Source organism: Ovis canadensis, chromosome 17 (genome assembly GCF_042477335.2).
Source record: "Ovis canadensis isolate MfBH-ARS-UI-01 breed Bighorn chromosome 17, ARS-UI_OviCan_v2, whole genome shotgun sequence".
NCBI classification, from domain to species: Eukaryota; Metazoa; Chordata; class Mammalia; order Artiodactyla; family Bovidae; genus Ovis; species Ovis canadensis.
Genome location: NC_091261.1, coordinates 16685658 through 16702997, shown reverse-complemented (window position 1 = coordinate 16702997; position 17340 = coordinate 16685658). Strand labels below are relative to the sequence as shown.

At 45.6% G+C, this 17340-nt stretch overlaps 1 protein-coding gene across 3 annotated transcripts in view; it reads left to right on the top strand.

Annotated features, from left to right (window-relative positions):
• Positions 1-17340, top strand: part of FHIP1A (FHF complex subunit HOOK interacting protein 1A) — a 296802-nt gene that overhangs the window by 119607 nt on the left and 159855 nt on the right. The window contains exon 3 of one of the 3 annotated variants that reach the window (XM_069556707.1): positions 4936-5052. The exons of the other annotated variants lie outside the window; for them this stretch is intronic. The gene's annotated coding sequence lies outside the window, so the exon portion shown is untranslated. The remainder of the gene's footprint in view (positions 1-4935; positions 5053-17340) is intronic. 3 annotated transcript variants of the gene reach the window in all.

The following is a 17340-nucleotide window of genomic DNA, read 5'->3' as shown; positions in this document are numbered from 1 at the left end:
GTTCTACTATTAGCTGATAGAGTGCCTGATGAACTATAGACAGAGGTTCGTGACGTTGTACAGGAGACAGGGATAAAGACCATCCCCAAGAAAAGGAAATGCAGAAAAGAAAAATGGCTGTCTGAGGATGCCTTACAAATAGCTGTAAAAAGAAGAGAAGCAAAAAGCAAAGGAGAGAAGGAAAGATATGCCCATTTGAATGCAGAGTTCCAAAGAACAGCAAGGAGAGATAAGAAAGCCTTCCTCAGTGATCAGTGCAAAGAAATAGAGGAAAACAATAGAATGAGAAAGACTAGAGATCTCTTCAAGAAAATTAGAGATATCAAGGGAACATTTCACACAAAGATGGGCTCAATAAAGGACAGAAATGGTATGGACCTAACAGAAGCAGAAGTTATTAAGAAGAGGTGCCAAGAATACACAGAAGAACTGTACAAAAAAGAGTGTCATGACCCAGGTAATCATGATGGTGTGATCACCAGCCTAGAGCCAGACATCCTGGAATGTGAAGTCAAGTGGGCCTTAGGAAGCATCACTATAAACAAAGCTAGTGGCGGTGATGGAATTCCAGTGGAGCTATTTCAAATCCTGAAAGATGATGCTGTGAAAGTGCTGCCCTCAATATGCCAGCAAATTTGGAAAACTCAGCAGTGGCCATAGGACTGGGAAAGGTCAGTTTTCTTTCCAATCCCAAAGAAAGGCAATGGCCAAAGAATGTTCAAACTAGGGCACAGTTGTACCCACATGCGAGTAAAGTCATGCTCAGAGTTTTCCAAGCCAGGCTTCAGCAATACATGAACCGTGAACTTCCACATGTTCAAGCTAGTTTTAGAAAAGGCAAAGGAACCAGAGATCAAACTGCCAACATCCCCTGGAGCATCGAAAAAGCGAGAGACCTCTAGAAAACATCTATTTCTGCTTTATTGACTATGCCAAAGCCTTTGACTGTGTGGATCACAATAAACTGTGGAAAATTCTGAAAGAGATGGGAATACCAGACCACCTGACCTGCCTCTTGAGAAACCTGTATGCAGGGCAGGAAGCAACAGTTAGAACTGGATATGGAACAGACTGATTCCAAAAAGGAAAAAGCATATGTCAAGGCTGTATATTGTCACCCTGCTTATTTAACTTAAATGCAGAGTACATCATGAGAAACGATGGGCTGGAAGAAGCACAAGCTGGAATCAAGATTGCCGGGAGAAATATCAATAACCTCAGATATACAGATGACACCACCTCTATGGCAGAAATCGAAGAAGAACTAAAGAGCCTCTTGGTGAAAGTGAAAGAGGAGAGTGAAAAAGTTGGCTTAAAGCTCAACATTAAAAAAAATAAGATCATGGCATCTGGTCCCATCGCTGCATGGCAAATAGATGGGAAAACAATGCATACAGTGACAGACTTTATTTTGTTTGGCTCCAAAATCGCTGGAGATGGTGACTGCAGCCATAAAATTAAAAGACACTTGCTCCTTGATAGGAAAGCTATGAAAAATCTAGATAGTGTATTAAAAAGCAGAGAGATCACTTTTCCAACCAAGGTCCGTATCGTCAAAGCTGTGGTTTTTCTAGTAGTCATTTTCGGATGTGAGCGTTGGACCGTAAAGAAGTCTGCGTGCCAAAGAATTGATGCTTTTGAATTGTGCTGGAGAAGACTTTTGAGAGTCCCTTGGACTGCTCGGAGATCAAAGCGTTAGATGGTAAAGGAGATCAACCCTGAATATTCATTGGGAGGACTGATGCTGAAGCTGAAGCTCCAATATTTTGGCCACTTGATAGAAAGAGCTGACTCATTGGAAAAGACTGAAGGTAAGAGGAGAAGGGGGTGGCAGATGATGATGGTTGGATCGCATCACTGACTCAGTGGATATGAATCTGAGCAAATTGTGGGAGACAGGGAAGAAGAAGGGAACCTGGTGTGCTGTAGCTCACGTAGTCCCAGAGTGGGACATGACTGAACAGTTGGATTGCCTTGACGCATTTGTTGACAGTTTGGACCATATTCGTGAGGGTGTGCTTTTCGGACCCTCTGTTCTGTTCCATTAATCTACTTTGATTACTCTTGTGTTGTACCACTTTTAATAGTTGTATGTTGTATGAATGTCTATAATTATATAGAATCAGTTTGCTTTTGTTGGGCATTTTGAAGTTTATAGTGTTTTGCTATTTAAAATCGTTTTCTTGCCAAGTGAAAGACATCAGAGAAAGACAAATACTATATGATATTCCTTATATGTTGAATCTAAAAAAATAAAACGAGCTAGTAAATATAAGAGAAAAGAAACGGAGTCGCAGAACAAAACAGTAGTTATTAGTGGGGAGAGAGAAGGGTGAGGGACCGTAGGGTAGTGGGGTAAGATGTACAGACTGTTACATGTAAAGTGAGCTGCAAAGATATACAACACAGAGAATGTAGACAGTATTTTAAATAACCATAACCAGAGCATAGCCTTTAAAAATTATGACTCACTATACACCTGTAACTGATGTAATATTGTATATCAGCTAAACTTCAATAAAAAATGTGATGCACATTACTTATGTTGTTTAATCTTTGATTCTTTAAGTTGCAAGTGGCAGAAATAATTTATAAACAAAACTGAAGGCAAATGTGCACAAGTTCAACACTATCGTTGGCTTTCCACAGTGTATTCTGATCTTTCGTTCTGTGACAAGTGAGAGTGTCTGCTGTTGGCAAGAAGGTAGAGTGCTTACTGCACAGCTGCGAGAAGAATGTCCACTTTGCTTCTAAATGTCATTTATGGGTCACCTCTCTTATGTTGTCAACCAAAATTATCAGAGTAGAGAAGCAGAAAGACTAAAAGCTTAAAAAGGACTTTCTTAGAACGTACCGTTCTCCATGGGTCCCATAATATGTTGTAAACATGAAATTGCATGCATGTCAAGTTACTGAAAATGAGAGGCAGATATTTGATCAGTTGTCTAAAGGCATTCACTCAATTACAGAGACGGAACAGCAGTCATAACTCTTGTCCTGTGTACTGTCAGATATGAGAGGTTATCCACGTTAAGCTTTTTCATATGGTAAACAGCAAGACTTTTAGTTGTGTAAATGACCCTCAAGGCATGTGTTCTTATTTTATGTAGGTCTATAAATAAAGTTGGACCACTGTGTAAAGTGTCTCTAAACTCTTTGCTCCTTTACTTGATAATTTATTCACTTACAGGAGCATGAGGTCGCTAAGAGTCGGACACGACTGAAGCGACTTAGCAGCAGCAGCAGCAGCAGTCTTTATCTTGGAGAAGGAAGTAGCAACCCACTCCAGTATTCTTGCCTGGAGAATCCTGTGGACAGAGGAGCCTGGTGGGCTGCTGTCCATGGGGTCACACAGAGTTGGACACAACTGAAGCGACTTAGCATGCATGCATGCTTTGGAGAAGGAAATGACAACCCACTCCAGTGTTCTTGCCTGGAGAATCCCAGGAACAGAGGAGCCTGGTTGGCTGCCTTCTATGGGGTCACACTGAAGCGACTTAGCAGCAGCAGCAGCAATTTGTGGGGAATAGGCCACCCTAGACATCATTTTCAGTATTTTTGATGCTTTTCTTGGGGAAGATAGATTTAAAAGGAAAAAACGGTTATTAGGGGTGAATATTTGATTTTTTCCCATGTTTTCATAATTTTAGTTTTTTTCCGCAAGTGGACAGAGAAGTAATTGTGCATCATAATGTTTTTTAAGAGGTTTTCTTGTGTTTACAATAATAAAGGCTAATATCTGTGGTGGAAAGTCTAATGTAATAGAAAACTAGAGTCTTCATAAATTATTAAGTCAGTTCTGTAGTCTAGAATAAAAGTTTGCCAGCTGTAGCTCTTGGCAAGCTAGATCTTGGCAAAACAGAAAAATAACAGACTCTATCTAGGAGAGCGTCATAGGAACTCCCTGTATAAATGGGTTCTTCAAACTTTTATATACGCTTTCTCATCTGTCAGTTATCAGAGATTTCCTTCCTGAGTCGTGTCAGGTATTTTTAGCCAAGTGTGAACTCTTGTTTGTGTGAAAATTTCATTATCAGAAAGTGAAGCTTCCCTGATAGCTCAGTTGGTAAAGAATCTGTTTGCAAAGCAGGAGACCCCGGTTTGATTTATGTGTCAGGAAGATCTGCTGGAGAAGGAAAAGGCTACCCCACACTCTAGTATTCTGGCCTGGAGAATTCCATGGACTGTATCATCCATGGGGTTGCAAAGTGTTAGACACGACTGAGCGACTTTCACTTCATTATCAGACTGTGGTTTAATATAAATATGTTAGAATCTTCCCTCTTTCCTCTTCTTTCCAAGGGGTGACAAGAAAGACCATAACGTAGTCAGTCAAAGCCATTTATCCTGCATTCCAGCTGCAGCGCGAATTGCAGCTTTCAAGGACAGCCTTGTTCCCAGGGCATTGTGAACAGGGGCACAGGGGCCACCCTAACCCGGCCCCTGTCTGGGTGAAACCCACCGGATGGCGTAAGGTAGATTGTTAGGTGTGGCTGTGGTGGCCTTGAGGTTTTGGTGTGTGAGTTGCAGGAGTCCTGCATGAACTTAATCTCTGATTATTCTTGATGAGAGACACATTACTTTCCCACCGAGCCAGGGGGGTATGCTCAGTTTTCTGTTCAGGAATCTCCCTGGGGGCAGTCAGTAGAGGTTTCCCCAGGCTGGGTGAGAGGACGGTCCCAGCTGGCTTCCGGCTGCTGTGCACACCCTCCTTCAGTATCCAATTTTCCAGTCCCCTGCTTGTTTTCCTAACGAGAGATGAGCCAGAACCTGGGACAGAACAAAAACCAAAGCCAGAACCATAAAAGTGTAAGATAAATCTCACCCTTGGCTCTCTGATCTTCTCATCTAATCATCCTGTTTCCAGCAGCTTTTGATAACATTGCTAGAGTCATTTTATTTATAAAGTCATTTTATGCCTTTCTCTTTTTTAAGGAAAAAAAGAACTGGGGGATTTGGGTGCTCATATCTTTCTAAAGTGGAAGCTGAAATTTAAGGACATTTAGTTCTCTGTCTTCCCTTTGCACTGTGACATCTGGCATCACCGTCAAGGTGGGTTTGTGTGTGTGCGTGTGTTTGGTTTGTGACCAGTTTAGCTGTCTGATGTTGTGGTTTTCCCCAGAGCTGACTCTTGCTGCTAATAAGCACGATCGTTTTATACGGTGTCGCTGTAGTGCGGGCATGTTAAATAATTGATCGGGTGTGGCAGGTAGAGAGTGGCAAATGTGGCCCCTTTGTTGCTATGGTAATACATTTGGTTTAAGGGAACTGTTTGTCATTTGGACTGCACGGATCTTGCCCGTGACTGTTGCCTATAGTTGAGGCAGTTGGAGAGGAAAATCAGCGTAAGAGGATGTAGCACTTTGAAACAAATGAGTATATACAGTTGTCCCTCGGTATCATGAGGGACTGGCTCCATGACGCCCCGCTGATACCAGAACCCACAGACGCTTCAGTCCCTTTAATAAAATGGCCATTGTATAGCCCACCCTCTGAACCAGGGTTCCAGCATCCGCAGATTCGACCAACTGCAAACTGATGGTGCGAAGGGCCGCCTGTGTATCAGGAGATTTGGGCTTCCCTCTGTGGAGGGACTTACTCTTTTTTATTAAGAGGCTCTTCCTTGGCTAATACATCAGCCTAGAGGATGAGACAAGTGACAGGTTCGCTCACTTGTTAACATGGTGGGATTTGATCATCTATTGTGTGAAATGGTTATTGTGTGAGGTTTATGTTCGTTTCTCTGTTATCCCTAGGAGGACTGTCTTTAAGTGAATTTGAGTCCATGTTTGTTAGGAATCTTGGGGAGGAAGGAGAACACAGTCTCTTTCTTTTATTCTCCGTTAAAAAAACCATAAGTCCTTAAAGGTATGGGGTATATTTGTGTATTCTCTCGAGAAGTGTTTGTTGAGTGTTCAGCAAGGGGCCCTTAGGGTTTGGGAGTACAGTGTGAGCAAAGCAGCTGTGGTCCCTGGTCTCAGAGGTTAGACGCCGTGGACGGCTTCCGCTCACTTCTGGGTTCCGCCTTTAGCACTCTCTTTTGCCTTTTAGACACCTTTCTCAATAAGTGTTTGATAGATTTTTAGAATAGTTCCTTTCTTCCTCCTTCCCAGTACAGTCTCTTCATGTGAGTTTTTCTTAAAGGTTAACACCATTTGTTAACACCGTTTGTCAGCAACTGACATGTAAGTGATGTAAGCACACATCCTTCTGTTGATCTGTGACCTTCCTCGCCTCACGGCTTAGCTCGTGTCCTGCCTCTGCCACGGTGCCAGCCGAGCCAATAGCAATCTCTTTCTGGGTATTCTATTCAGTTAGTATGACATAGGTTATCTTGTTTTCCTACGTTATAATGTAATTTTTTTTGTATTCTTGTCACATATCTTATATGAGTTAAAGCAGAAAAAAAAACACTAAAAGCCAGTGGTCAAGTCCCAGCCTCCTTATTATATAGAGAAGGAATCCAACCTATAGAAATTAAAAGATGACTGGTATAAAGTGTTGTTTCCAAGAGGAAGCACTAGCAAGCACCATGCTTTCAGCTTGGAGTGACTGTGGGATGGTGAACACAAGGGCTGACTCTAGGGCCGGCTGCGAGCTGAGGCTTAATGGGCTGTGACAGTGATTGGATAACGCAAAACCAATGGGTGCAGCAGTTTGTTGGGTGTTTTAATTTGACACGTCAAGCAGTTGCAAGCCACTGCAGGGTTTTGAGAAAGAGCTTAACGTGAGCAAATTAACACTCAAGGGGAGACGCAAGAGATGCTGGCTGCTGCTGCGTGTCAGTGCGGCTGGGGACAGGGAGGACAGCAAGGATTGACCCTGGAAGGGAGGTGTTTCCCACTTGATACATGGAAACTTGAGGCTCTTCGATTTTGACCCCAGACGCTATAATAAATACGTGACAGAAGTAGGAATCAAATTCTCAAATGACTTGTCAGCTCCATCTTTTTTGATCAGAGTTGGTTTTCCGACTCTGAATTCCGATGAATATCTTATTCTGTTTTCACTTGCTGAAGGATGACTCTAGTATTACTTACCCTGTGCTTATGCTGCTGCAGCCCTAGCCCCGACTGAAATAGCTCGACATCAAGAGAAACCTCTGTGCACTGCGTTGCTTCAGTCGTGTCCGACTCTTTACAGCCCCGTGGACTGTAACCCACCAAGCTCTTCTGTCCATGGGAATTCTCAGGCAAGAATACTGGAGTGGGTTGTCATTTCCTTCTCCAGGGGATCTTCCCAACCCAGGGATTGAACCTGGGTCTCTTATGTCTCCTGCATTGGTAGGCAGGTTATTTACCACTTGTGCCACTTGGCAAGCCAGAGTAAATAAAAGGGGAAATTTATCTAAAGGTGTCTGGTACCTTAAGGAACTTCAGCTGAACCTGTCCTCAGACCAGGAATAGGAATGCCTGCTCAGCACTTTCTTTCTCTTCCTGAACTGGCTTTTGTTCCTTGTAGCTAAACTGGGCTGCTTTATATCTCCTGAGTTTGTGTCCCAGTGATGGAAGCAACTAGAGAAACTCATTTAGCATTTTCCAGTCCTGATTTAAATTCCTAGAGGAGAAAATGTGATGGGCTCAACCCAGTCAGCACAGGTGAGCAGGGCAGCCAGGCTCACCTAAACACCAACTTGGCTGCAGGTCTCCCCCTTGAACTGGAGGATTTGGGGTCAGAGGAGAGGGCCTAGGCAGATACTCCCAACAAATTGATAACCCCTGCTTAAAGTGACCCAGATCCCTGAAATGTTATGTACCATTTGTTGGGTAAATGTTTTGAAGTTTCGTTGTGGCGTAATAAGGAATTAGATCTCTTCAACCCACCTTATCCACTTAATCGTTTAAAAATAATTCAGAACCCAAGCTTTTCCTTGCAGCTGTGGTTTTGTTGCTCACTTCTGTTACTTTCCAAACCTTGCTGGGAAAAGGAACTTCGGGAGGGTGACATGGGGAGTAAAACGTTGAAGGTCTACAATACTTGAGTATAATGTCCCTGAGAATTAAAATGGGAATTTTTAGGCATTAAGAAATTTTGTTCATCATAAACCACCTGTCTTTTGACTACGTGTTTATCCTTCCCAGAGTGGTTTAGAAATGAATAACCTTGAGATGTTCAGACCTCAGAGATTCTGATTTTATTTATAGGCTGCAAGAGAACACTCAGTGACGTTTGTTGTGATTCACTGCTCATCACCTTGAGCTGTTGCCTTTCAGTGCCAGGAAGGCAGTGAATCTTGTGTGCTGAGTGAATAGGCTGAAATCCATGGAGCTCGAAACAGAGGCCTGAGTGTTATCCCAGGGATTTCCCATAACATATCGGATGGATCCTCGCCAGTGGCTTCAGAGCTGGGTTTTTCTGTTCATTCCCACCCATGAGAAGTGAATCCTTTGTCAAATCCGCAGCTGCTTTGAACCTTGGTCTTTTGGTGGCTGAAAGAAAAGCTCTCAGGAACAACAGTTTTCAAGCTCAGCTGAGTAGTGGTCTGAGGAAAAGTGTGCTGGTTGCTCAGTCGTGTCCAACTCTTTGTGACCCTGTAGACAAAGAGGGTGTGTAGCCCGCCAGCCTCCTCTGTCCATGGGGTTTCTCAGGCAAGAACACTGGCATGGGTAGCCGTTCCTTTCTCCAGGGGTTCTTCCCGACCCAAGGATTGAACCTGGGTCTCCCGCGTTACAGGCAGAGTCTTTACCATCTGAGCCACCAGGGACCGAGGAAAAGTAAATCTGGATAAATTACACGTTGACCTGCTGGTGTACCCCTGTCTCCCTCAAGTTTGGTGTGTCAGAAGTGCTTGTCTGCTGCTTGTCTTAAATATGCAGCAAACGCCTCTGCTCTCTTACGTGCGGATTGGAGAGAGAGCCTGTAGTGGGTTGCTGTGAAATGTACGTCAGGGTGTCGGCTGCAGCCCCTTGTCCATGCTGTTGAAACCTACAACTCGCATATTTAAAACAGAAACATGAAATGGAACAGATTGACTTGCAAGCCAGATAATAAAATAAACGATAAATGGAAAGGGACCCCGGTTGGAGGCCAGGCTGGAGGAGACGGGAGTCGGGAAAGGCTTCGTGCAGTGGCTCCTGTGTGATCGATGCAGCACGTTATTTGGAATGTCATTGTCTAAGTTATGTATTCGGGTGGAGAGAGGAGGGAGGCTTTGCTCTGAGACTTTTCGGTCTTGTTTCGGTTTGTATCTTGAGGGGGCTTGCGTAGTCTGCTTTGTGTTTTTCAATGCCATAATAAAAATTTATCCCAAACAGAAAACCAGCAGCCTTGCTCCTCATTTCAAGCCCAAGACGCACTGAAAGTATTATCCTCCCCTCAGTGGTGGCGGAGGTGTGAGGGCTTTGGGACGTGACTTGGTGTTTCACTTCCCGGACCTTCTTGAAGGCATCTTATACCTCTCATAACGGGGGCGCCCTCCCCGGGGTTGTTTCCTTGCCTGGCCTGGGTCTCCGAAAGGCTTCTGAAACCTTTCTTTGTCAGAGGAATTGTGTCCTTTCTCCCAGTCTGCTCAGCGAGGCCCTATGAAGCTGTCTGGTGAATGGTTCTCCGTCTCTCTCTCAGATGGATGCAGGCTCCTAACCTGTTACCTCTGCTCACAAGGAACTTCAGGTCATAGAAAGTTTGTTGTTAGATCCGAGGGAAAAAGGGAACAGCCCCCTGCAGGAAGGGCGGGGAACTGGGCCGCCAGAGACTGGAATTAGAAGGTGTTTGGATCCCCACCGGCTCTGGAAGCCTCTGCTGAGGGGCTGTGGAGTGTCATTCTGGATGTCCGCCCTCACCGTTAACCCCGCTACTCTCCAACTCCCTCCTCTGTCTTGGGGTCTGTCTGCTTCACTCCCTGCTGGCAGCAAGCTCTGCTTCCAAGTTCAACCCTCCAAGAGAATTGGAGTGGCTGAGCTAATTAACCGTCATCTCTGAGATTAAACCATGGTTGAAGGCCAGTATGGGGATTAGCTGCATTTAGATCAAGTTCCCACTCCTGGTCCTGTCAGATTCTCAGATTTTGGTGGATGGAGTGTGTGTGTGTGTGTGTGTGCGCACGCGTGTGCACCCATATGTGCGCATGTGTGCAGAAAATCATTGCCAAGGGCTGTCCCCAAACAGTGGTTGGGAATATTACCAGTTTGCTTTAGAAGGAGCTTAGGCAGGGCAATCACCCCAGTGGGGTAAAAAGTCCGCTCTCACCTAACACCCACAAGATTCTGATAAGATGGAGTTTATTATCCCTGTTTTGAAACTGAGGAAATTGGGGCCAAAAGTACTGTGCTTAAAACTATCGACTTAGTAGGTGGCAGAGCTGGGATTTGAAGCTAGATTTATAAGACTCCACTAGGCCATGATGTGTGTTTTTTTTTTTTTACTTCTGAGTTCTTCAAAGATGAGGCAAGGCCCTGTTGAAACTCGATGAATTGTGTCGGCCCTTTCTTGTTCTTGGAGGTACAGGGGCCATGAGTTTTTTCCTCTCAAGGAAAAGAGCTGATAAGAAAGATTGTGAGTTTTCTGTGTTGAAAAGAAATATTTCAAACTCAGTGTTTTGAAGCTGGTACTGTTCCCATTGTACCAGGCAAGAGAAGAGCGTGACGGAGGATGAGATGGTTGAATGGCATCACTGTCTCAATGGACATGAGTTTGAACAAACTCTGGGAGGGACAGGGAAACCTGATGTGCTGCCGTCCATGGGGTCGCAAAGAGCTGGACACGACCGAGCTAGCCAAGAGTCAGACATGGCTGAGTGAGCAGAGTCAGATGTGACCGAGCAGTGAACAGCAGTAACTGTTCCTGCTGTAATCCAGCTGAACCAGGGGCCGGGTTGGGAGGGCTCTCACACGGAGCAGTCTTGACCGAGCTGAGGAACCTGGAGGCAGATCCTGCCAGCCCTGCTCGTTTTCCCTTCACAGTGTGCAGGTTCTTGTCCTTGTTGAGGGGTTTGCCCCTTACCTCAGGCACGGGGAGGAGCCTGGGGCCTGTGAGCAGGGCAGTAGTGTGGTGACAGCACGCAGCAGGCGCACAGTCCGTGTTCCCTGGACAGCTCATGGCTCTCCCTCAGGGAGACACCTCTTATATGTGTGTGTGTGTGTGTCTGTGAGTGTGTGTGTGTGTGTGTGTGTACCTAGTCCTTGTTCCCTGGACAGCTCATGGCTCTACCTCAGGGAGACACCTTCTCATATGTGCGTGTGTGTGTGTTTATTAGGCTGCATCGGGTCTTAGTTGGGGCACAGAGGTCTCTTGTTGTGGTTCCTGGACATCTCTTCTTGTGTGTGTGTGTGTGTGTGTGTGTGTGTACACAGTCCTCGGTTACTGGACAGCTCATGGGTCTACCTCAGGGAGACACCTCTTATGTGTGTGTGTGTGTGTATTTATTTAGCTGCATCAGGTCTTAGTTGGGGCACACAGGCTGTCTAGTTGTGGTTCCTGGACACCTTCTCATGTGTGTGTGTGTGTGTGTGTTTATTAGGCTGCATTGGGTCTTAGTTGGGGCACACAGGTCTCTTGTTGTGGTTCCTGGACATCTCTTTTTATGTGTGTGTGTGTGTGTGTGTGTGGTGTGTGTGTGTGTACGTGTACACAGTCCTTGTTCCCTGGATAGCTGACGGCTCTACCTCAGGGAGACACCTTCTCGTGTGTGTGTGTGTGTGTGTGTGTGTGTTTATTTGGCTGCATCAGGTCTTAGTTGGGGCACAAAAGTCTCTTGTTGTGGTTCCTGGGCTCCAGAGTGCGCAGGCTCAGTAGTTGTGTGTGTGTGTATTTATTTGGCTGCATCGGGTCTTAGTTGGGGCACACAGGTCTCTAGTTGTGGTTCCTGGACACCTTCTCGTGTGTGTGTGTGTGTGTGTGTGTGTGTGTGTTTGGCTGCATCGGGTCTTAGTTGGGGCACACAGGTCTCTAGTTGTGGTTCCTGGACACCTTCTCGTGTGTGTGTGTGTGTGTGTGTGTGGCTGCATCGGGTCTTAGTTGGGGCACACAGGTCTCTTGTTGTGGTTCCTGGGCTCCAGAGTGCGCAGGCTCAGTAGTTGTGTGTGTGTGTATTTATTTGGCTGCATCGGGTCTTAGTTGGGGCACACAGGTCTCTAGTTGTGGTTCCTGGACACCTTCTCGTGTGTGTGTGTGTGTGTGTGTGTGTGTGTGTTTGGCTGCATCGGGTCTTAGTTGGGGCACACAGGTCTCTAGTTGTGGTTCCTGGACACCTTCTCGTGTGTGTGTGTGTGTGTGTGTGTGGCTGCATCGGGTCTTAGTTGGGGCACACAGGTCTCTTGTTGTGGTTCCTGGGCTCCAGAGTGCGCAGGCTCAGTAGTTGTGGTGCAGGCTTAGTGGCCCCGAAAGTTATGGCATCTTAGTTTCCTGACCAGGGACCAAACTTGCATCCCCTGCATTGCACAGTGGATTCTTAACCCCTGGACCACGAGGGAAGTCCCTCAGAGACACCTTTTTGATGAATCACTTTTATCCTCATGCTATTTCGCTTTGTTCAGATTTTACCGGCCTTGGATGAGAAGGCAGGTTTTCTGATACTTCTTTGGGGAATTCTTTGGAATTCTGCTTGGGCTTCTGTAGTGGTTGAGCCTTCAACTTCTGTGGCTCTGATGATATTTAATCTCGTAAACTGAGCTTTGGAAAAAGAAAGCTGTTTGTAGTTGCCAGCTCCTTCTCTTTCCTGCCCCTGTCCCTTCCTTCAACATTACTCTTTAGTGGCAGTGTAGTGATGAATGGTATGAATTTTGGAGCCAGGAAGACTGGGGTTTGGTCCCATATTCTGACACATCCTGTCTGGGTGACCTTTGGCAAGTTATGCAGTCTCTCTGAGCTTGGGTCATGTAACAAAGCACTTAGTACAGAAATGGCAACCCACTCCAGTACTCTTGCCTGGGAAATTCCATGGACAGAGGAGCCTGGTAGTCCATGGGGTCTCGAAGAGTCGGACACGACTGAGCGACTTCACTTCACTTCACAGGCATGGCACATAGTAATGACTCAAAAAAAATTAGGTGTCCCTGCAGATGGTGACTGTAGCCATGAAATTAAAAGACGCTTACTGCTTGGAAGGAAAGTTATGACCAACCTAGATAGCATATTGAAAAGCAGAGTCATTACTTTGCCGACTAAGGTCCGTTTAGTCAAAGCTATGGTTTTTCCTGTGGTCATGTATGGATGTGAGAGTTGGACTGTGAAGAAGGCTGAGTGCCGAAGAATTGATGCTTTTGAACTGTGGTGTTGGAGAAGACTCTTGAGAATCCCTTAGACTGCAAGGAGATCAACCCTGGGATTTCTTTGGAAGGACTGATGCTAAAGCTGAAACTCCAGTCCTTTGGCCACCTCATGCGAAGAGTTGACTCATTGGAAAGACCCTGATGCTGGGAGGGATTGGGGGCAGGAGGAGAAGGGGACGACAGAGGATGAGGTGGCTGGATGGCATCACAGACTCGATGGACGTGAGTCTGAGTGAACTCCGGGGGTTGGTGATGGACAGGGAGGCCTGGCGTGCTGCGATTCATGGGGTCACAAAGAGTCGGACATGACTGAGCGACTGAACTGACTGAACTGAATATTATTGTAATGATAACCATGGGTTTTCTTCTGGGGACTGTTAATGCTCCCTGTTCCCAAAGGGGGGAGCTCTTAACTCTGAGCTGCATCAGCAGAGCCACGGACAGAGAAGCCTTATTATTAATCTCTGGTCTTTTTGTTTATATTCTGTTGTCATCCTAGGATTTGAAGCATTTCAAGTGTTATGAAGCACATTTCGCATGGGGGTAATTACCCTGTTTCTAATGTGGGTGGGAACTGAGGTGTTTTAATTAGTGGTGTGCCAGGAACCCTTTCAGTGAGGTGAAGTGTGATTTTTTTTTAAGGCCTTCATCTGCTTGGTCATAATTAGGGACATTTGTAATGCTCAGGCATAATATCTGCTGATGTGTACACTTTCATTAAGTAATCAGGATCGAATGACCAGACTTTCAGGGCTCGGGTTCCGTCTGTGAGGGGCGGGAGCTTCTCACTGCGTCTCTGCTGTTTGTCCCCGCCCCCCAGCCCGCCTGTAGCCTCTGCTCAGATCCTGGGTTCATCTAAGACAGAGCTAGAGGCGCTACCATCTTTTTGAGGCCCTGATTTTTATAGAATCCCTCTGCTGCATTTTCCTCCTTCTTGCCTTGTGAACCCATCTGGCTAAATCTCTCTGTCAGAAAATGAATTTTTCATGTGGCAATGACTGTTGTGGGGGCCATTAAAGGTCATGAATAATGGAAATGAAGAAGTTGAAGTTAGTGCCTTGGGAATCAGAAGAAAGAGTCAAAAGTGTGTGAGAACTCAAAGGGGTTGTTGGTTTCATGTCTAAGCCTCATCTTTAAAGACTCCACACAGCTTAGGAACAGAGCCCATGCTTGACTTGTTCAGTATTGTGTGCCTTGTACTTAGCATTGAACCTGGTGCAGAGTAGAACTTGTTGAGTATGTTGAATTGATACTTTCAAACTGTGGTGCTGGAGAAGACTCTTGAGAGTCACTTGGACTGTAAGGAGATCAAACCAGTCAGTGCTAAAGGAATCAATCCTGAATATTCATTGGAAGGACTGATGCTGAAGCTGAAGCTCCAATACTTTGGCCACCTGATGCAAAGAGCTGAGTCATTGGAAAAGACCCTGATGCTGGGAAAGATTCAAGGCAGGAGGAGAAGGGGACAACAGAGGATGAGATGGTTGGATGACATCACCGGCTCAATGGACATGAGTTTGAGCAAACTTCGGGAGATGGTGAAGGACAGGGAAGCCTGGCATGCTGCAGTCCAGGGGGTCACAAAGAATCGGACATGACTTAGCGACTAAAAACAACAGTGGGAAGACAGAGGGCCACTGATACTTACGTAAATTACACTGATATCTACAGGGACCGAGCTTGGGACTGATGTGGATCGCCAGGGACCAGTGAGAGATGTGTAAAGAAGCGAATGAAGTAAAACAGGCAGGAATTAAAAAACAAAAAAAATCAACATGGGAATATATTTAGGGATGTGTGAGGAAGTTACAGAATAGAAAATGTGAGTCTCACTTGCTGGCGCTTCATGTGGAAGGAGCACGGAGTACATGGATGTGTGCCATTGGGTTCTTCAGTGCTGACTTCTGTTTGTTTTCAAGAAGCAGAGGTTGCGCAGCTGCATAATACTCTTGGTACAGTTCGGTCTGTATCTCTTCTTGGTTTTGTTCTTTTATTGCTTAACCTAGGATGACTTTGCAGGCTCAGAGTCTCATTATTTATTCCCTTTTCCACCCTAGGTTTATGGTTGCTGTGTTGAATTACCATTAATTTCAAAAGTCTTTTCCTTGCTATTAATGCAGATTATATAATTTTAAACCCATTTTCCTTTTTCCGGTTCGTTGTACATCAAGCAGATCAAAAGCTACTCTTGACAAATATCTTCATCCAACCGGATTTTGGATTTTAAGCCAGTTCTCCGCACATGCTCTCCTTTGTGCAGGTTCCATGGACCAGGTACCGTTTCTTCTTGTACTCCCCCGGCTGCCCCCGCTGCAGACGTGCAGAGGTGACCAGGGGCCTCTTGGAAGAAGATGGGTGAATGCTCCTTAAGTGCTTGGGTGTGTTTAGGTAGCATAATGGGTAGATTCTTGTACCCTCACATCCTGGCGCTTGCTAAGGATTCTAGCTCCTGAATCAGGTCAGAGAGGCAACTGGTGGTGGTGGCTTTCCTAGACAGAGTTGCGGGGGGGAGAGAGAGAGAGAGAGAGAGAGAGAGAGAGAGAGAGTGTGTGTGAGTGTGTGTGTGTGTCTGCGCTTGTGGGCAGTGGTGTAGGGGATGCTTGCTGAGCAGGCGGAGAGGGCAGGTTGGCCATCAGCCTCCTCCCTTCCTTCCTTTTTCAGCTCAGGGGCGTGATTGGCACGTGTGATGTGTCATGAGTGGAGGTTTCCTTCTAGGACAGAACCACCCACCTTGCCTTATTAGATGTTAGTGCTCCACCTCGGTGACGTTTCTCTGGGTGACTGCAACGCTGCCGACTGTCAGATGATAATTGTGGCCCTGACGGGCTGGGGAGAGACCAGTCCAAGCCCCTCACTGTAGGGCTGGAGAGCATATAAGAGGGGACCAGGGTCTGGAGTGCACAGAAAGGCTGTTTTTCGGGGCATATAGGATGCATTTCCTTTAGCTCACTGCAGCACACACTGTGACTTCCAATTATGTAGGTGTCTAGAAAAATTAGTTTTGAAGAATCCCTAAAGTATGCCCATAGACCTGTTTACCAATCTATCTGTAATTATTTATTGATCGTGTGTCTTGTGATTAGACCTGTCCAGCCCCTTCTCAGATAGAATAGTAAAATTTGGTCCAGGGATTTCAGACTCATTCTGTTTGTGATTTAGGTTTTCAGGAAAAGCCCATTTACCCTGAAATCGAGACAGATAGCCTCTGGGAGTTCTGAGTGGAAATTCATCTGTTTCCTCTGTCATCTTAGAGAAGGCAGCACGCTCGTACATCCAGCCATGGATTATGCGTAATCAGCGGTGATGAATGCAGGAGCATTTTTAATTAGTCTTCATACCCTCTGTCTAATGCAATCAGAAACCCTCGATCAGACTAGAGATTTATAATCAATCATTCAGCATTTTCCGAGGTGGGTATAAACCTATTTGCTTTTAGCCTGTAACTTAAAATACCTGCTTTAGAGAATTATTATTTAACCGGGCAGATATCTATAAGCTGAGTATATTTTGAGCATGTAAACTTAAATCTCAAATTGCTGATTGCTCTGATTAAGGGTAACTGTGTGAATTAAGGTGTCTCTAACCTTCACTGGAGAAAACCTGCCAACAGACAAAATAGTGTCAGAGAAAAATATCAGATTGGCATCCAGGAGGCCTGAGTTCTAAGGCTAGCCTTGCGAACCCCAGTTTCTTATTTATAAAAATAAGGATAAAAATAATTGGAATTTAAATCTTCATTATGTTGAGTTCAGTTGCTCAGTCGTGTCCGACTCTTTGTGACCCCATGAATTGCAGCACGCCAGGCCTTCCTGTCCATCGCCAACTTCCGGAGTTCATTCAAACTCATGTCCATCGAGTCAGTGATGCCATCCAGCCATCTCATCCTCTGTCGTCCCCTTCTCCTCCTGCCCCCAATCCCTCCCAGCATCAGAGTTGAGTTACTTATGATAGAATCCTAATAGTGAACATATTTGGACCATTTAATATGTCATGGGCACTGGGCTACAGCATTGTGCCTTAAGCAGGTGCATGAACTCTGCATGATCTCGTTTATTCCCACGTTATCCCTTGAGGTAGTTAGTAGGAAATGACCACCTCTGTCTTAGTCTGTGAGTTCCTGGTAGGGAGGCTGATC